This window comes from Podarcis bocagei, assembly GCF_964188305.1.
Source record: "Podarcis bocagei genome assembly, chromosome: 13".
NCBI lineage: Eukaryota > Metazoa > Chordata > Lepidosauria > Squamata > Lacertidae > Podarcis > Podarcis bocagei.
The window spans coordinates 48,021,548-48,043,037 of record NC_138138.1 but is presented as its reverse complement, the minus strand read 5'-3'; the positions used below and the strand labels follow the sequence as shown (position 1 = coordinate 48,043,037).

At 42.1% G+C, this 21,490-nt stretch overlaps 1 gene segment (V, D, J or C); it reads right to left on the bottom strand.

Annotated features, from left to right (window-relative positions):
- Positions 1–21,490, bottom strand: part of LOC308572124 (T cell receptor alpha chain MC.7.G5-like) — a 123,966-nt gene that overhangs the window by 20,550 nt on the left and 81,926 nt on the right. Inside the window, exon 3 of the C gene segment in view lies at positions 116–168.

Genomic DNA, 21,490 nt, shown 5'->3' with positions numbered 1-21,490 from the left:
GTTCAACTTGCATACGATTGTATAAGTCAAAGTTCTGCATGTGGCATTTGTGCGGGGAATAGTATTCCAAATCGCCATCCATCCCAAACAAAAGGGATTAAGGGCTGAAACTTACTAGGTGTCACCACCAGTCGGGTTCCACTTCCAAAAGCTACTTTCCAGGACCCACTGATATAGCCACAAGTGTTCCCTGCCTTGACAAAAAGCGACCCAGGGGCAGACTTAGGAGGAGAAGGTGCTAAGGGATCATATAGGGCAGCGATCATGGGGTACCTGGTGTCTCCCAGATGAATAGTAGACTACGACTCCCATCATCCCTGTCCATTGACTGTGCTGGCTGAGGTTAATGGGAGTTGTAGTCCAAAGCACCTGCAGAGTTCAAGTTTGGAGGAAGCTGCTCTATAGATTAGCCCTGCATTGTATATCAGACCAAGTTTAATTGGTTGTCTTTGGTTAGGGAAGGTGATCCCGATCACTCACAGTCCCAAAATGAAATGAATCAAAGGCTAAAACTTACTTGGTGTCACAACCAGTTTAGTCCCCTTTCCAAAGGTTACCTTCCTGCTGCTACCACCATCCCCACAATGTTTCCTGCTTTGACAAAAACTTCCCAGGCTCAAGAATCACACAAAACCAAGAGCTGAAGGGGACTCCAACTCATAGGAGGAACTCAATCTGAAGAGGAGTGAAAATGATTTTTCCTAGGGGCAAACGACAAGGGAACCTTTAAGTAATTTCTGTAAGCTGTGGAGGCAGAAACAGAATATTTGGCTAACAGAACAATCCCAAACATGACGATTCAGAAGTAAGTCCCATTGAATTCAGTGGGGTGTATCCTCCAGTAAGTATGGTTAGAACTGCAACCTTAATAGATCCAGCAAGGCTACCTGTATAATCTACTTCTAGAAAGTAGCTTACATTACTTACTTGGCTCCACCACTAATCTTGTTCCTTTCCCAAAAACCAACTTGAAGTTCCCGGTATTCACACAGTAAGATTAGCCATAGCAAAAACCCAGCAGGTATGTCTTGCTCTTGCTGGAAACCAAAGCAGCATGTTCTGTCACAAAAAAGATCTACCAGGAGGCTGACTGTGCTGCAGTGCAGGCATGGGGAATCTTTGGCCCACAAATTTTGCCGAATTACAACTTCTGTCAGCCCCACCAAGCATGGCCAATGGCCAGAGAAGATGGGAGCTGTAGTTCAGCAACCTATGGAGGGTCAAAGGTTCCTCACACTTGCTGTAGTGAAAAGACACCACACAGCCAGCATTTCTGGTGGGATTTGATAGGGAGCAGATCACAATTCAAAGACTCTTGACATCTACTGCTCTGGTGTCAATTAGACAACAGAGAGACTATAGAACACATTGCCCACACTCTTAGAAATGCAGGAGCTACCTTATTCCAGTACTGATCCATCTAGCTCAGAATTATCCACACCACAGATGGGGAATGTGTCTCTACAAACATTACTGGGGTCCAGTTTCCATAGTCCCAACCAGGATGGCCAACAATGAGGGATGATAGAAGATATACAACACTTGATTGACTACACTGATTGACAATGGCTCTCCTGGCTTTCAGGCACAGAAGTTGCCCAATCCTTCCCAGAGGTGCTGGGGATTGAACCAGGGACCTTCTGCATGCAAAGCAGATGCTCTACAACTGAGCTACAGCCCTTCTCTAATTTCCACAGAAGTGGCAAGTTAGCATTTAGCACGTCCCATGACTGAAACACTCAATTTCCATGGAGGAAGCAGAAACAGAAGGAGCATTCTGGGGAAAGCACCTTTGCAGGTGGAAGCAGGGAGCTCTCTATCATCCTTGGAGGTCTCATTTTGCAGGAGTGGGGGGTCTGCAGCCATTTAGATGTTGTCGAACTACAGCTCCCATCACCCAGGCCAGTAGCCATCTGGTTGGGGATGATGGAGGCTGGAGTCCAATGATATCTTGATGACCACAGGTCCTCCAACCCTGGATTAGATGGAACTTTCAGTCTGAACCAGAATGCATCTTTTGAAATGAAATTTCTCTTGGCTGGAGGGCATACTGAGCACATATAAAATACACACTCATGCTTTTCGTAGATTGAAAATGACTTACTTGGCTCTACAATTAATCTCGTTCCTTTTCCAAAAGTGATTTTGTAATTGGAGCCTCCCCTATTCACAGTCATACAGGCCATAACAAAAACCCAGCAGGTGTGTCTAGGACACTCAGGGACTACCTCCTCTCTCAGAAACATTCACCTGTATATCAACTATCCATGTTTTCAGCCCGAGGACCACATTCCCTGATGGGCAACTTTCCAGGCCAGTGGTGGGTGAGGCCAGAGGCATAAAGTGGGTGGGACCAAAGAAAAAGTGGGAGGAGCGACAGAGGTGTATAGCGGGTGAAACGCCAACAATGCGATGTCAATTTTAGTTTCTACTAGTTTCTAATTTTCCCAATCTTAACTTCACCTCTTTACATGTCTGCATCAATTCATGATTTTTTTTAAAAAAGCCTTATGGAAATTCAATAAGTGTGAATTATGTAGTTTTGCACTAAAATACAAAGAGATCTATAACTTCCCAGCCCTTCTTATATTCAGGGATAAGGGATAAATTCAATGCAATTCACATTTAAAGGTGTGTTTACATGATTTGCACTTTCTAAAGCAATATGTAAAGTAATACGCTTCCATCCTTCAAAATTCACACTTCTCTCCAAATTTTGCATTGCAGTTCTCCTGTCAAGTAATATATGCAAAAATGCATATGCTAGGCTAAGTTTGCATAAAGCTGCATATAGTAATGAAAACAACACACAAAATGCATTATATTAGGGAAAATATAAATATTAGGGAAAATACGATTGGCAAAAATGTGTTTATTAGACAAAAATACGTATAAACTGTGTAAGGAGAAATTTGCACTTAAATGCTGATGAATTTCCAGGAGGAATCAAACTGGTTTAGAAATGTGGAGGACAGGATTTAAGATTGGAAGAAAGAGAAAGAAATAAAAATGGAGAGATTTATCCATTTCCATTTGCTAACAGCTTCAAGTTTCAACTTTGGTGGTTCAAGATATTTGGGTGCCTGAGGGAGAAAACCCAAGAAGGGGTTCTTCCCATGGTCGCATCCCTGACATACGTTTAAAGCACCATTATGCCAGACATGGAGAATCCTGGGAACTATCGTTTTTTAAGGATGCTTGAAACTCTTGGTCTTTGTGGTCAGCAACCTTTAACAAACTAACAAACTTTCCCCGCGTTTCTTCAGGGGAAACCATAACTGTTAAAGTGGTATAAGGATCTATATAATTTGTGGTGTGGATGTGACCTGTGACAACAATGCCATAAAAATAAATGAAAGAGTAGGAAATTGTGCTACCTTTGATGGTATCCTGGCCCAAAGAAGAGGGGCACAGGGAGGAAAGAAATGGAAAATAAATTCTGTCTGCCGTCACATTTGAAGAACTGGACAAATGAAGTCAGACTTACTGGGCAGGACAGTCAATCTCGTTCCTGATCCAAATGTCACCTTCTCACCAAAGCTCCTCACTGTGTTCTTCACCTTAACATAAACTCAAGAATTGCTACATCTACCAATTGTGAAGAGAGGGAAGTTTCTAAGATTGTCAAGCTGAACTATACACCACAGTGAGATGTTGTATGGATGTTTGCTACATTTGTATGGGATATAATTGGGGGCAGTGGTGGAGGTTTCTGGAAAGGAGCTGGGAAGAGTATTCTGAATTGCTGAGCCCAACACAAGTGCAAGACCAGGGGACTGAAAGACCAGGGAATGGCTGAGGTTGATGGGAGTTGTAGTCCAAAGCGCCTGCAGAGTTCAAGTTTGGAGGAAGCTGCTCTATGGACTAGCCCTGCATTGTATATCAGACCAGTTTAATTGGTTGTCTTTACTTAGGGAAGGGGATCGTGATCTCCCACAATCACAAAATGAAATGAATTAAGGCTAAAACTTACTTGGTGTCACAACCAGCTTTGTTCCTCTTCCAAAGGTGAGCTTAGTATAGCTAGTGCCAGACCCACAGTGCTTCCTGCCTTGACAATAAAGTCCTCCCCATTTTAGTAGTTCCCATCTCAGCTTTCTTTCTTTTTTAAAAAGTAAGTCTCTAGTCCCTATGACTGAAATTATGGAACTCTTCCTACTGTAAATCTAAAGTCACATTTCTCTAAACTTCTGCAACCACATGGCATTCATGCATTCTGTCTGGGATTGTAGTAGAGGTGGGATGATTGCTGCTAACCTGCCGTTGTGCCTTAAAGCAAGTAGAATTGTTGGGAATTGGGTAGAGATTTTTTAAAAAAAACAGATTGCATTTTAGTTAGATTTGATGGCTGTGATGGAGAATGTATGAATAGCTCTGTTGCATCCGGTCAACAGCCCATCTAGTCTTGCATCCTGGTCTCACAGTGCTCAATCACAAACAGTACCAGAGCACTTTCTGACTTATGAACCCTGTAATTGATATTCAGAGGCATACTTCCTCTGATATTGAAGGAGGCACATAGCCACCAGCTAGCCTTCTCCTCCATTACAAAACAACAACTCCAGAGTGTTTCTTGCAGAGCTATAGGCAACTCATTTTTAAATAATAATAATAAATAATAAATCATCATCATCATCATCATCATCATCATCATCTTCCTGGCTGGTTGATTTACCTCTTCTGTTCTCAGTAAAGAAGACAGAAAGTTCTTAACTACGTGACCAGATTCAAATCTTTAACTGCGTTTAAGTGGGACCACAAAATTTGAAATCATTTTCAGTTTCTATTTTTGAAATCCACACAGAGTACTACTTTGTAATCTAAAATGTGTGGAAGCATTGTAGGATGACAATATGCCATATCAACTTATATAATGCAAGGCATAGCTGCCTTTTACTTAACTCCCCCCATGGGTGAAATGTTCACAAGCCCAAACAATAATAAAATTATTGAGAAAAGGTCTCTGACCATCTAAATCTTCACTAGTGAATTTTCTTCAATATTTATTTCAGCTCTGCTGCACATGGTTCATTTATTTTTATTTTACTGGAAAAGTATAAAGGGACTAGGGGGCATGGGTGGCGCTGTGGGTAGAACCTCAGTGCCTAGGACTTGCCGATCGTATGGTTGGCGGTTCGAATCCCCGCGGCGGGGTGAGCTCCCATCGTTCGGTCCCAGTTCCTGCCCACCTAGCAGTTCGAAAGCACTCTTAAGTGCAAGTAGATAAATAGGGAGCGCTTTATATTGGGAAGGTAAACGGCGTTTCCGTGTGCTGCGCTGCTGCTGGCTCGCCAGCTGCAGCTTCGTCACGCTGGCCATGTGACCCGGAAGTGTCATCGGACGGCGCCGGCTCAAGGTCTCTAGAGCAAGATGAACACGCAACCCTAGAGTCGGACACGACTGGCCCGTACGGGCAGGGGTATCTTTACCTTATAAAGTGACTACTGGAAAATATTGCACTGGAAGACGACCTTTTTAAAGCAATAATGCAAGCAAAACAGAAAATGAATGAATTAACTGATTTTGAGGGGAATGTAGCTTTTTTGAGCAAACAAAACAAACTTACGTGGCACGACAAGCAACTTTGTCCCAGATCCAAATGTCACCTTGTTTCCAAAATATACACAGTGATTTGCCCTTTAGCATAAACTCATACAATACAACATAAGGGGGAGTGCACATATTGGAGAATACTTTGCACAAAGAACAACACTTCTGGGCCACATCAGTGGTAATTCCTACCTGCCCTGCCTCTAAGTCTAACATTGTAGTAGCATGAAAAGTTATCCATATCTTCCCATTGTTTCCAATACAATCAAACGCTGAAGGAGACTGCCTGCATTTTTTACTCACACTTTACCATGAATATTCATACTGGTACCCGGTTGCAAATTTTGAAGCAGTGCTCCTTTCAAAGGATGCTTGTGTTTCAGTTCACACACTGCTTTAGGATGTGCGAATTAGGTAAATTGGTCTACAAATGCAAACTGGGCAGAATTCAACACCCATCCCTACTTGCAGGTGCAAGAGTCTTGGGGGATATTCGTATGATGCTACTTTCCTGCAGAATGGAAAGAGAAATAAATAAAAATGGACAGATTTATCCATTTTGACTCATTGTTCAAAAGATTTGGGTGCCTGAGGGAGAAAACCCAAGAAGGGGTTCTTCCCATGGTTTCATCCCTGACATACGTTTAAAGCACCATTATGCCAGACATGGAGAATCCTGGGAACTATCATTTATTAAGGATGCTTGAAACTCTTGGTCTTTGTGGTCAGCAACCTTTAACAAACTAACAAACTTTCCCTGAGTTTCTTCAGGGGAAACCATAACTGTTAAAGTGGTATAAGGGTCTATATAATTTGTGGTGTGGATGTGACCTATGACAACAATGCCATAAAAATAAATGAAAGAGTAGGAAATTATGCTACCTTTGATGGTATCCTGCCACAAAGAAGAGGGGCACAGGGAGGAAAGAAATGGAAAATAAATTCTGTCTGCCGTCACATTTGAAGAACTGGACAAATGAAGTCAGACTTACTGGGCAGGACAGTCAATCTTGTTCCTGATCCAAATGTCACCTTCTCACCAAAGCTCCTCACTGTGTTCTTCACCTTAACATAAACTCAAGAATTGCTACATCTACCAATTGTGAAGAGAGGGAAGTTTCTAAGATTGTCAAGCTGAACTAGACACCATTTTGAGATGTTGTATGGATGTTTGCTACATTTTTATGGGATATAACTGGGGGCAGTAGTGGAGGTTTCTGGAAAGGAGCTGGGAAGAGTATCCTGAATTGCTGCACCCAACACAAGGGCAAGACCAGGGGACTGAAAGACCAGGGAATGGCTGAGGTTGATGGGAGTTGTAGTCCAAAGCGCCTGGAGAGTTCAAGTTTGGAGGAAGCTGCTCTATGGACTAGCCCTGCATTGTATATCAGACCAGTTTAATTGGTTGTCTTTACTTAGGGAAGGGGATCATGATCTCCCACAACCACAAAATGAAATGAATTAAGGCTAAAACTTACTTGGTGTCACAACCAGCTTCGTTCCACTTCCAAAGGTGAGCTTAGCGTAGCTAGTGCCATACCCACAGTGCTTCCTGCCTTGACAATAAAGTCCTCCCCGTTTTAGTGGTTCCCATCTCAGCTTTCTTTCTTTTTTAAAAAGTAAGTCTCTAGTCCCTATGACTGAAATTATGGAACTCTTCCTACTGTAAATCTAAAGTCACATTTCTCTATGTTTCTGCAACCACATGACATTCATGTATTCTGTCTGGGATTGTAGCAGAGGTGGGATGATTGCTGCTAACCTGTCATTGTGCCTTGAAGCAAGTAGAATTGTTGGGAATTGGGTAGAGATATTTTTAAAAAGCAGATTGCATTTTAGTTAGATTTGATGGCTGTGATGGAGAATGTATAAATAGCTCTGTTGCATCCGGTCAACAGCCCATCTAGTCTTGCATCCTGGTCTCACAGTGCTCAATCACAAACAGTACCAGAGCACTTTCTGACTTATGAACCCTGTAATTGATATTCAGAGGCATACTTCCTCTGATATTGAAGGAGGCACATAGCCATCACGCTAGCCTTCTCCTCCATTACAAAACAACAACTCCAGAGTGTTTCTTGCAGAGCTATAGGCAACTCATTTTTAAATAATAATAATAATAATAATAATAATAATAATAATAATAATAATAATAACAACAACAATAATCTTCCTGGCTGGTTGATTTACCTCTTCTGTTCTCAGTAAAGAAGACAGAAAGTTCTTAACTACATGACCAGATTCAAATCTTTAACTGCGTTTAAGTGGGGCCACAAAATTTAAAATCTTTTTCAGTTTCTATTTTTGAAATCCCACACAGAGAACTACTTTGTAATCTAAAATGTGTGGAAGCATTGTATGATGACAATATGCCATATTAGCTTACAGAATCCAAGGCATAGCTGCCTTTTACTTAACTCCCCTATGGGTGAAATGTTCACAAGCCCAAACAATAATAAAGTGATTGAGAAAAGTTCTCTGGCCATCTAAATCTTCACTAGTGAATTTTCTTCAATATTTATTTCAGCTCTGCTGCACATGGATCATTTATTTATATTTTTATGGAAAAGTATAAAGGGACTACTGGAAAATATTGCACTGGAAGCCAACCTTTTTAAAGCAATAATGCAAGCAAACCAGAAAATGAATGAATTAACTGATTTTGGGGGGAATGTTGCTGCTTTTGAGCAAACAAAACAAACTTACGTGGCACGACAAGCAACTTTGTCCCAGATCCAAATGTCACCTTGTTTCCAAAATTTACACAGTGATTTCCCCTTTAGCATAAACTCATACAATTCAACATAAGGGGGAGTGCACATATTGGAGAATACTTTGCACAAAGAACAACATTTCTGGACCACATCAGTGGTAATTCCTACCTGCCCTGCCTCTAAGTCTAACACTGTAGTAGCATGAAAAGTTATCCATATCTTCCCATTGTTTCCAATACAATCAAATGCTGAAGGAGACTGCCTGTGTTTTTTATTCACACTTTACCATGAATACTGGTACTTGGTTGCAAATTTTGAAGCAGTGCTCCTTTCAAAGGATGGTTGTTTTTCAGTTCACACACTGCTTTAGGATATGTGAATTAGGTAGATTCGTCTATAAATGCAAACTGGACAGAATTCAACACCCATCTCTACTTGCAGGTGCAAGAGCCTTGGGTATATTCTTATGATTCTACTTTCCTGCAGAATAGAAGGAGTCAACAGCTAAAACTTACTTGGAGTCACAACCAGTTTAGTTCCACTTCCAAAGGTTAGTTTGTAAGAGCCACTAATATACTCACAGTGCTTCCTGCCTTAACAAAAAAAGAGTCCAGCATATAAGAAGACTGGCGCAAGAATGAAATGGAGGACTTGCCCACACTTCTGCCACTTCAACCCAGAAAACCTGCTCTTTAGTTCTACATTTGAACTGCAATTCCTGGAAACATCAATGCTCTTTGTGCCAATTCAGCACTAAAGATCAGGTTTCCCCAGGGGAAAGCAGATGGGCAAACGGGGGTGCAAATAAGCCCTAAGAGGGGAATGGTGAAAGGAGGGGTTATATTTTGTCTGTGTAGTTATTTTCAAGGAAACAAAACAGGGCAGGACAAGCAGTCTTGTCCCAGATCCAAATGTCATCTTCTGACCTTAATCCAAATTGTGATTTTCACTTTAGTGTAAACCACAGTTCCCCAAACCTGGATCTCCAGCTGTTTTTGGACTACAATTCCCATCATCCCTGACAACTGGTCTTGCTAGATAAGGATGATGCGAGTCCAAAAACAGCTGGAGACTCAAGTTTGAGAAATCCTGGCGTAAACTCATACAGTGCAACATCTGTGGCCATCTGAATATTGGGAAATACTTTGCATAAAAACCATTCTTCTGGGTGGCATCAATGAACCTGCCTATCTGCCCTGGCCTGCGCCTTCTGTTGTTCTGCCCAAAAGTCTAATGTTGTAACAGAGTGGGAAGTTATCCATATATTTCCACTGTTTCCAATGCAGTCTGATGTTGGAATACACTGCTTGCCTCATTTGCAGCCCTGTTAATCCCTTAATCCTTTGAGTAAAACCATTTTGGGTTTATTTACAGTTCTGGGTCATTGTTGGAAACTGAATGCTGAGCTAAATGGGAAGTGATATGTTTTCTGAACCCATTAGCTATATTTTCTTCTTCCAATGACCAGGGTTACTGCTGATAAAAGGTTACCCTTTTCATAATGATTCAGGATAAAAAAAAACTATTCCCCACTTTAAAGTAGATTGTTGGAAATCCCCCTGTAATCATTAGTTCACCTGTAGTTCTTCATAACTATGGAACCTTTTTTCCACATTTGTTGCTATTTCGGCATCTCAATTTCTCATCCCCCCCCCATCTTAAATTCATTTCTTTACATTTCCAAATCACTTTGCAAATTCTAGAACCTAAACTGGAAATGGCACAGATTTAACCTTCTCCATGCAAAGAAGATGCTCAGCTCTTGCAGTAGATTTCTACATTTCTACATTTCTATGCTATATTATGGTCAGACAACATAAGCTTAACACATGAGCTTTTGTGTAGCTAATAGCTAAGTATGTTTATTTAATGGGTACTGGTGGCTGCAAGAGATTTACTTTAAATGCTTGGTGCTCACTAGTTAGCTGCAAGTATTGTCAGATTTGCTAACTTGCAAGCGAGAGCGCTGAGTTAAGGGCATGGTGATGTTTTGGGTAAAATGATGCTGTTTTGGAGACTAGCACTATCTGCCTGGTTGCTCTCCCGTGTTCATACAGTAAAAAACTGAGTATTTGGGGGGGGGGGTGCAAGTGTCAAGGAAGATACCTAGAGCTGCTATTTCTAGCAAAACTGGAGGAATTTAAGAGCTGAAACTTACTTGGAGTTACAACCAGCCTAGTTCCGCTTCCAAAGGTTACTTTGTAAAGACCAGTGCCAAACCCACAATGTTTCCTGCCTTGACAAAAATTGCCCTGGGAACAAGGAGAAGGCTGACACAAAAATAAAACTAAAGGGGTGAAAGTTTTGCTCTTGGATTTTAGATACGCATGCTGAATAATTATTTGCAAACATTCCCTTTACAGTAAAGCAACTGTAGCAAAGATAAGAAGAAATACATATTTTCCCCAGTTATTATCCAGCTGAACTTCTGCATCTAAGTGACCACTGTTAGTTACATAATGCTAGAATACAGAGGCATCAGTCTGAACAGATAAATTGATCAAGTTCAGCTTGAACAGGCTAACATGAAACGGGCTCCCCTATGAACTTAAAGTTTCTACACCTCATATTTTATGTCTCTCCACCTAGAAGCAGTCAAAGACGCTTTGGCAAGAAACCCAAAAAATCAAAAAGGTTCGCCCCATGGTTGCAGAAATGCAATAACAAACTGAATAATAAACTGGATAAACTGAATAATGTAATGGTTCTCTTCATAGTATCCTACAATCAAAGGTGAATAGAAGGGGAACCGAAAAGGCAATCTGCTTGCTATTAGGTGTGCAGATTCAGGCAAACAGAAGAGACTTACGAGGCTGGACAGTCAACCTGGTTCCAGAGCCAAATATAATCTTGTAGCCATCGTTAACACAGTGGTTTATGCTTCAACATAAACTCATGCAGTGATGCAGATCCCAAGACAGGCTCTGGGATTGTAAACCAAAATGATATAATACACTTTGCACTTAAAAAAAGAGAAAAGCTCCTAAATTTTAGAGTGCAAAGAACCCCAAATTTTCTACCCCCCAAAATGGAACCCAGTTTATGCTGATCCTTGCAAGCTTGAGAAACTTTCTTCTCCATAGACTTTAGGTGAGATTCTCAGGATCTTGTAAACTGGATTTACAAAGAAATGAGTATGAGACCATCTTTGTCTTTATAGGAATTGGCATTGGTAATATTTATAAGACTTTTAGACAGGGACCACAGCATTTTGCTATTCTTGTACAGCACCTAGCACATTGTCAGCATGTAACTGAAAGTATAGTAACTAACAGGGAATTGGAGGGGCACCTTAAAGTCTAACAAATAAAAATTATTATTATCATTATTATTATTATTATTATTATAACAAATCATGCAATGATATATTTGCTGGCTTCTAAGATGCCTTGTTCTTTATGCTGCAACAGACTGACACAGCAGCCTCGGGAAGACAGGAAATATAGAACTATATCTCTCCCATAGCTGTTTCTATTATTGTCATCATACAATGAGAGATGACATTTGCTACAGCCAGCTGATGTCTGTTTAGTGGGCACTGATGGCTACAAGACCCATAACTTTTACTAGTTATTGAGTATGAAGAAACCACTTTGACCATTTGGAATGTAAGCAGCTCTAAGTGCTCTAAGGGAGCAATGATGCTTTGGGGAAATCGATGCTGCTTTGCAGACTAGCACTGCCAGCCTAGCTGCTCCCTTGCGCTCAACTTGGATAAGATACAGACCAAGGTTTTTTGTGGGGTGTGTGTGTGAGGATCTTCTATTTTCTAGCAGAATTCATATCTGAAACTTACTTGGAGTCACAAGAAGTTGCGTTCCACTTCCAAAGGTTATTTTGTTAAAACCACTAGTATACCCACAGTATTTCCTGCCTTGACAAAAATGTCTGGTGCTCTTGAGGTACTGATGTCTCTCTGCCGGCTACCATGGTCAGGCTTATTTTTCCTCTGTGCTCAACTTGGATAAGAAAGGCAAAGAAGCTGGGATAGAGCAGCCGGTAGAGCATGAGGCCCTAAATCCCAGGGTTGTGGGTTTGATCCCCATGTTGGGCAAACCAATTCCTGCATTTCAGAGGGCTGGACTAGATAACTCTCATGGTCCCTTCCAACTCTACAATTCTATGATTCTATGATTTTAAGTATTTGGGGTTTCAGTTAGAAGTGAGATGCTATCCTGAACTGCTTTTCATAGCAGAATGTCAGGAATGAAGGGCCAGATTCTTAACAAAAGATGGAATCTAAGGTTGCTTCCAGATGACCTGTTTATTGGGCGTCCATTGTGAGGAGGTCACATGACATAAGAAGAGGCTGCTGCATGAGGTCAAAGGCCCATCTTGTTCAGTATCTTCTTCTAGGTAAAGGGACCCCTCACCATTAGGTCCAGTCGTGGCCGACTCTGGGCTTGCGGCCCTCATCTCGCTTTACTGGCCGAGGGAGCCAGCGTACAGCTTCCAGGTCATGTGGCCAGCATGACTAAGCCACTTCTGGCAAACCAGAGCAGTGCATAGAAACACTGTTTACCTTCCCGCTAGAGTGGTACCTATTTATCTAAATAATAATAATAATAATAATAATAATAATAATAATAATAATAATATCTTTATTGTCATCTTTACTTGCACTTTGACGTGCTTTCAAACTGCTAGGTTGGTAGGAGCAGGGACCGAACAATGTGAGCTCACCCTGTCGTGGGGATTCGAACCGCCGACCTTCTGATCAGCAAGTCCTAGGCTCTGTGGTTTAACCCACAGTGCCACCCGCGTATCTTCTTCTAATAGTGGTCAAATAGATGTCCATTGTGGGAAACCCAAGAGCAGGACTTGGGCACTTGTGATTCCCAGCAACTGGCATTCAGAGGCATATACTAGCCTCTGAAAATGGCAGTAGGACATAGGCATCATGGCTAGGAGCCACTGACAGCCTTACCCTCCATAAAAGCTTATATGAAGCCACTCTGAGCAATTGCTATCCACAGTTTCAAGTGCATTTTCTTAGTGCAAAAAGTATTGGGTGGTTTTTTTGGGTGGGGGAATCCAATTTGTTGTGCAACAGTGTCAAATCCACTTAAATTCCACAACCTGAATTTGCTGCTATGCAACTGAACCTCACCCACAAAATAGTGACAGATTGAAAGCACCCTAAGGGGGAATGGTGATACTATCTGTTCATAGATGCCCACACTGAATAATCTGCTTGGCAGCAATTATTTGGGGAGGGTGTGTGGCATGGAAAGATTTTGCGAACGGCTAACAGCTAGCAAGATAGAAGAAAACAAGAGCTGAAACTTACTTGGTGTTACAAGCAGTTTGGTCCCACTTCCAAAGGTTAGCTTATTGAAGTTTCCACTAGACCCACAGTGTTTCTTCCCTTGACAAAATCTGCTCAAGAGGGAAGGAAGAATCTAACAGGAGAGTGGAACTACCTAAGAGGTGAGGGAATGGCAATGCCGTCGGATTCATAGAATTCCCCTCACTTCTGGTCCAGTGGTGTAGTAATGAATTCTGAGGTGCAGACAATTTTCCTGACAAACCTCCATGCCACACTCTTTCTAAGGCTATACACCAAATATGAATTTTTGACCCGTGCAGACCTTGGCTACACTTACAGCATACATTTAAGTCACTGTGATACCACTTTAAACAGGCATAGCTTTCCCCAAAGAATTCTGGCAGCTGTAGTGGCACTGCCATGACACCCATACCCTCAACCCATCATCAAATGTAATACTTCACTGTAACTCAGTTCTGGCATCTCTTGGGTGGGCGCCATTGCCATTATAAGAGAAGAAGGGAGGTGTTCCTGGTGAGTTCAGGCACCCCCTTTTCTAGAAAAATAGCACTGGGGACATCATCATCATCATCAATTTTATTCCTTATACCCCACCCATCTGATTGGGTTGTCCCAGACATTCCCAACATATATAAAGACATCATAAAACATAAAACTTTTTAAAAACTTCCATATACAGGGTTGCCTTCAGATGTCTTCTAAAGGTTGTCTAGTTACTTATTTCCTTGGCTTGGGGGTCGCATAACTCCATACCTTCCAACATTTCTGCAATGAAACTAAGGACATCTTACCATGCTCTCCTACATCTCATCGATGAAAATAGGGGTGTCCAAAGGGAAACCAGAACATTCTGGGATCAAACCAGAAACCAGGATGGGACTGTCCCTGGAAAATAGGGACACTTGGAGGGTCTGATCTACTCCAGCATCCCATTCTCACAGTGGCCAAGCAGATGCTCAGATGAGAAACCTGCAAACAGAACTCCTCCTCTACCAACGGCTGACAGCAACTGGGATTTAGAACAATAATGCCTCTCAACAGTGGAGGAGAAACATAGCCATGGTGGGTAGCACCCACTGATGGCCTTGTCCTCTCTGACCTACAGTAATTAAGCACTGAATCTCTTGTGACTGGGAGGTCTATTCCATTCTCATACTAGTCAACCCACAGTGATCACAAAATCAATTGCCGAGATGGTCATGCTCTTCCTACGTTGTCAGAGACAGTACAAGTATGTCTCTGGGTACCAGTTGTTGTGAATCACAAGTGGGGAGAATGCTGTTGGCAGCTTGCCCTTCTGGGCATCTAGTTGGAAACTGAGAGAACAGAATGCTGGACTAGATGGGTCCTTGGCCTAATCCAGTAGGGCTTTGGCATAGGCAAACTCGGCCCTCCAGATGTTTTGGGACTACAACTCCCATCATCCCTAGCTAACAGGACCAGTGGTCAGGGATGATGGGAGTTGTAGTCCCAAAACATCTGGAGGGCCAAGTTTGCCCATAGCTGTCAACAGTTCCCTTTTCTTGCGAGGAATCCTATTCGGAATAAGGGAATTTCCCTTAAAAAAAGGAAAATGTTGACGGCTATGGTTTGCCTATGCCTGCAATAGGGCTCTGGCATTTCTTAAGTATCAATTAATTGCATAACATTTCAAGTCCTGCTTAGCCAGTCCACCACAAAATATGATACTTACTGGGATTCACCCTCAGAATGGTTCCTTTACCAAAGATAATATTTCTTGCAGCTGTATTCACACAGTGATTGGAGGCCCTTCAAAAACTTTTAAAAAAAGACTTCCTGACTAGTCTTTAGGGATCAGATCTGCAGCAACAGCTGAAGCAAAATTCTAAAGACCTTCAGAATGCAGTGGAATATTCCAGGTAAGTCTGGAAAAAGTCCTTCAAAACTTTAAATATTCATATATCAAATCCTGAAATTTTGATTTGGGGAATTCTCTTTCCCCTTACCCCAAGATAGTCACATGAAATTTCAGAATTCAAGAAAGAGAATTAAAAGCTCCACAGTCAAACCTGATATGTACAAATAATGAAATTTTCCTCTCTACCACGTTTTTGATAAAAATAATAACTAATAATAATATCGCCCATCCCAATCCAGGAAAGGTAAGCACGTTAGTCACATCCACACCACATATTTAAGCACATTTAACACACATTGAAAGCAAATTATTTTCTCCTAAGAAACCTGGGAACTGTCATTTGTTAAGGGTGCTGGAAATTGTAGCTCTGTGAGGGTGAAACTAAAATATCCAGGATCCTTTGAAGGAAGACATGTGTTTAAATGTTTGGTGTGGATATGGCCCATGGGTTGTATCCAACTAAGGCCTTCTCAGAAGAGACCCACTGAAATGAATGAGCTTAAGTTAGTCATGTTCATTAACTTCAGTGGGTCTACTCTGAGTTGGATACAACCCTATCCAGTACAACCCTCTGTTTCCTCAGAAGTAAGTCTCATTTCAGCATCCTTTTGTCTCAGCAGAAGTATCCTCATCTCCCCAGCCCCATAGATTCCTTCCCTTTCTGCTCTTGCCTCCAGACGGGACAGATTCAAGCACATACTAGGCATTTAAGTTTGCATAATTAAAAAGGCATAAAGTGCACTGACACGAAACATCCACCTTTTTTAAAAAGAGAGAGAGAGAGATGAGGATATGTACCAAAAATTTGGATGCACCAATGATTAACTGGGAAGCCTATCAAGATGAATCCTCATTGTTGTACAACCTCCCTGGAAACAACTCAGAATGAATCTTCATTAAAAGCATGGTCTAACCTCTATGTTAGATTTGTGCAAGCAAATCAGGACAAACACTCAAAAAGGGAATCATCTGAAGGAGCTCCATCTGCGCCATGAAACTTACTAGGTGAGATGAGAAGTCTTGAGCCACTACCAAAGACGATTTTGTTACCAGCTCCAACATTCACACAGTGGTTGAGTCTAAGACAAAAACTCCAGCAAGGGTGCTAGAAACTGGTGTACTGGTCACTTATCACACAGAAAAACAAAACAAAACACCTCAGGAATGGGATTGTGTAAACCATCCAGAATGAGTTCCAGTAAACGGTTACAGTTTTCTAAGCAGGCCCCATTCACTTCAATGGAGGGAAAGGAAGGTCTGAACAGAGCAGAGGTCTGAAAGGAACACTTTGGGAATGCAGATGTGTGTAACGTGGGGAAAATAATTCTGATTTTTCGTTATCTTGAACAATGGAAGTAATATAGGCTTAAGAAACTTACTTGGTGTCACAATCAGTCTAGTCCCACTGCCAAAGGTGTACCTGTAGCCTTGAGAGTCTCACAGTATTTCCTGCCTTGACAAAAATCACCCTGGTGAACTGTGTAGTCTAGAACTGGGTGAGTGAAGTCTAGAACTAGGGAGGGGAACATTCACAGATTTTCAGATATCCAAGCTGAGGAATCCTTTCCAAAAGAGAAAGTTCCCTTCTCTTCACTAGAAACCGAAATGGAGGCACCCAATTTCAAGGATAAGGCAGCATTTTCTCTGCTTTCTACTGGAATTAACCTCCTAATTTTGTACACTTTTCGGGAATCAGCAAGGCCAATAAACGAGCATATGCATTGCATGCACAAGGCCACATATTCAACCCCTGGCATCTTCAAGTAATATTGGTGAAGGCTCCTGCCTGAAATTCTGGATAGCAGCTACCAATCACTCTAGTCTAGACAATACTGAACTACATGGACCAATGTTCCAACTTGGTATGGACTAGTTGCCTATGGTCCTGTTGTCTCACAGTCTTCCAGTTTTAGTGCATGCATTTCAACTTCCATTTCTTAAAGTCTCTAGTCCTCTTGATGGAAACTGCCTCCTGCTCCTACTGAAAAAATCTCAACTCTTGCTTGCACTTCTGCACCTTCTGCAGATGTGACTTCTCCTCTGAGCTCTGTATTTGCTAGAAAACACGGGGTACTGTGGTTCTAAGCAAGGGAGAGGGCTGAATGGGGTTCAAAGGTCATGCTGATGCTCAACTTGGGTGAGATAAAGACCAAGTATTTGGGGCTGCAAGTGTGTGGGAAGATGCTCTTAACTGCATTTTTCTTTTCGTTTAGAAAAATGGAAGGAATTAAGGTCTGGAACTTACTTGGAACCACCACCAATCTCGTTCCACTTCCAAAAATTGGCTTGGAAGCAGCATTGCCATACCCACAGTGTTTCCTGCCTTGACAAAAATTGCTCAGAATGCAAGGAGAAGGGATTTGGTTCACAGAGGCAATTCTGATATTCCTATAGCGGGGTGGGCATTTGTTCTACTTCAGAGAGGATAATCTACTCTGAGTAAATGTTAGCTGAATCCTACCCATTATCTCTACAAAGGGATCTATTCATATAGATTAGCATATGAAAGTTATATGCAAACCCGCTTCCATTTCTGCCACTTTTTAGTGATGTATGTACTTTTTTATATATGTGGTTTATTTTTTGGCAGTGCATAACTGGACATCCTATCCTATTTTTTACAATGAGTATGGGAGCAGAGGTGAGAATGATTCCCTTCCCTGAATAAGATTTATTTTTAAAACACACACACACACACAGAGCGCGCGCACAAAAATGGTAACTAGGTGATTTGTAACCATCTTTAACAATCAGCCATATGACTCTTTTTGCTCCATTAGTTAGTAAAGGAAATCAAGCATGACTTACTAGGATTCACCTGCAAAAGGGTTCCCCCGCCAAAGACCACTTTTGTGTTTGTATTCCCACAGTGACAGGAAGCCCTTCAAAAACCCCTCTAGCACCTTTCTCTCCTTGACTACCTAAGGCTCATTAAGGCTGGCTTTCAAGGCAAGAGCTGAAATAAAACACAACCCACATTTCATTGTCCTGGTGCAGTTTTCAACTGCTCTTGTTTTCAGCATTGCTGCATTTCGGTCCTATACATGGTCACCTTACAGTGCAGTCATCTTGGATGCTTCATATTGGAAGCCAATCCCACTGCAGTCAATGGGGCTTGCTCCCAAGGAAGCATGCACGGGATTGCAGTGTTAGGCTGTGTTCGAAATTCCCCAGGTACTAGGCACGTTTTCCTACTGGCACAGGTCCAATTGCAACTACGTGGAGATTTCTGGGTGCCAGGCTGGCAAACATGGCTTCAAAACCTCTGCCTTAGTCCATACCATTTCCATTTCCAATGTGTGTATTTCTGCTTCTTCCATACTGGGACAAGTGAATTGAGCAAACTACAGTCATGCAATGTAGCCGAGATAATCGAATCATAGAATAGAAGCATTAAAAGGTACCCTGATGGGCATTTAGCTCAACCTCTTGGCAAATAAACATTCCGTTGTGGCTGCCATAGCCCAGATTTAAGCTGCCATTCATTGCCTAGCTTATATATACTGGTGTTAGGCTGTATTTATTGCTCGACATGAAGCTGCATTAAAGGTAAAGGGACCCCTGACCATTAGGTCCAGTCGCGGACAACTCTGGGGTTGCAGTGCTCATCTTGCTTTATTGGCCAAGGGTGCTGGCATACAGCTTCCAGGTCATGTGGCCAGCATGACTAAGTCACTACTGCTGAACCAGAGCGGCACACAGAAGCGCCGTTTACTTTCCCACTGGAGCAGTACCTATTTATCTACTTGCACCTTGTGCTTTCGAACTGCTAGGTTGGCAGGAGCAGGGACCGAGCAATGAGAGCTCACCCCATCGTGGGGATTAGAACCGCCGACCTTCTGATCGGCAAGCCTTAGGCTCTGTGGTTTAACCCACAGCACCGTTCGTGTCCCTTAGGAAGCTGCATTACCACCCTGCAAATAAATCAGCAAGAAAGCTCAAGAAACCATTGACATCTTACCACACACAAATATACGGCAACGTTTGGGCGCACTATCAAAATGAATGTTCAATAAAGCATTTGTCTGGAAGTGACCTGTCTCTCTTTTGGGGAGTGTGGAGGGAGGTTCTGGTGTGGGAGGCTATCCTTGAACTGCTACAACAGTGGGGAAGGGATGAAGAGCCGAAACTTACTTGGAGTCACAAGCAGCCTAGTTCCACTGCCAAAGGTTGGCTTGGCAGCAGCACTACTGAAAGCCCACAGTGATTCCTGACTTGACAAAAATTAATAAGGGTACAAAGAGAAAGGATGCGGGTCTGGTCCATGGAGGGAATTTTTAGGTTCCTACAGCAAGGTGGGCATACTTTACAGAATCCTCTGACTTGTCAGAGGACAGTTCTATTTGGAAGTTTCTCTGGTCCAAGTCCAGTTTAAAAATCAAGAGCTGCAGGAGGATCTTTGAAGTTGCCCGTCATCATTATACATCTTTAGGTGCCAGGCAAAAACGTTCCTCTTTAACCAGGCCTTTGGTTGATTTGATTGCTCTTGTAAAATGGGGGGGGGGCATTATTGGGTTGTTGTTGTTTTTATTTTGATTATGTACTTTGCTGTTTTATACTCTGATTTTATCCTGTGAACCGCCCAGAGACCTGCGGGTATAGGGCGGTATATAAACTCAATAAATAATAACGTAATAATCATAAACAATGATCATCTGGGCAGTAGACTGAGGAAGCACACAAGGCATCTAATCAGAACCTAGCCATGGTGAACCCCCCTCCCCACCATTTAAATCAAGGGTTAAGAAACCTTTTTCAGCCGTGGGCCTGTCCACCGTTCCTCAGACCATGTGGTGGGCCAGACTATATTTTGGAATGAAAATGAACGAATTCCTATGCCCCACAAATAATCCAGAGATGCATTTTAAATAAAAGGGCACATTCTACTCATGTAAAAACACGCCGATTCCCGGACTGTCCGCGGGCCGGATTGAGAAGGCAATTGGGCTGGATCTGGTCCCCGGGCCTTAGGTTGCCTACCCCTGATCTAAATCATAGTAATTATTTCTAAAACTCTGGCTAGCAAGGGAGAGAGTTGAGTGGTTCTCCTGTGCTCATCTTAGAAGAAATAAAGACCAGGTTAGTGTGTGGGAGGATATCCTAACCTGATTTTTATGGGTTTTTTTTTAAAAAAATGGAGGAAATGAAGATCTGAAACTTACTTGGGGTCACAACCAGTCTACTTCCACTTCCAAAGATTAGCTTGCCAGCACCACCACTGCCATACCCACAGTGTTTCCTGCCTTGACAAAAATTGCCCCATGCACAAGGAAAATAGATGTGGGTCTTTATAGTGGACAGTCTTTTCTGAGTAATAAGTTAGTTGAATTTCTAGCAGCGCAAAATTCAGCACTCTATCCTATAGTAGTTACAAAGTATTAACAACAGATCAGTATTTTCAACATAGTATAATAGCAGTGAAAATGACTCACTTCCCCAAATAAGATTTATTGCTAAATAAAACCCTACACCTACCACTGGGTTATTAGCAACCATCATAGAATCATAGAATCATAGAGTTGGAAGAGACCACAAGGGCCATCGAGTCCAACCTCCAAAAGACACCCTAACTGCCAACATACACCGACGAGGATGGGATTCGAACCCACGCGTGCAGAGCACAATGGATTAGCAGTCCATCGCCTTAACCACTCGGCCACCTCGTCCTTAACAATTAGTCACAAAACTTTTTCCTTCAACTGTTAGCAAAGAAAACCAACCATGGAACTTACTGAAATCCAGTGCACCCCCCCAAAAAAAATATATATTTAGGGGTACTCTCATTTTCCTGCTCTTATTGAAATACTGCCCCTCAATGAGGCCAAACTTAGATTCACAAAATGTTTAGGGGTATGCGTACCCCTGCGTCCCCCCAGAAAAAAGTACTGCTTAAATTCACCTGCAGAAGAGTTCCTCTACCAAAGACCACCTTTGTGTTTGCATTCCCACAGTGCTATGAAGCCCTTAAAAAAGGCGTATTGCACCTCGCAATCCCTGACCACCTAAATTTTCTTAAGGTTGAATTTTAAAACACATACTGAAATATAATCCAACATA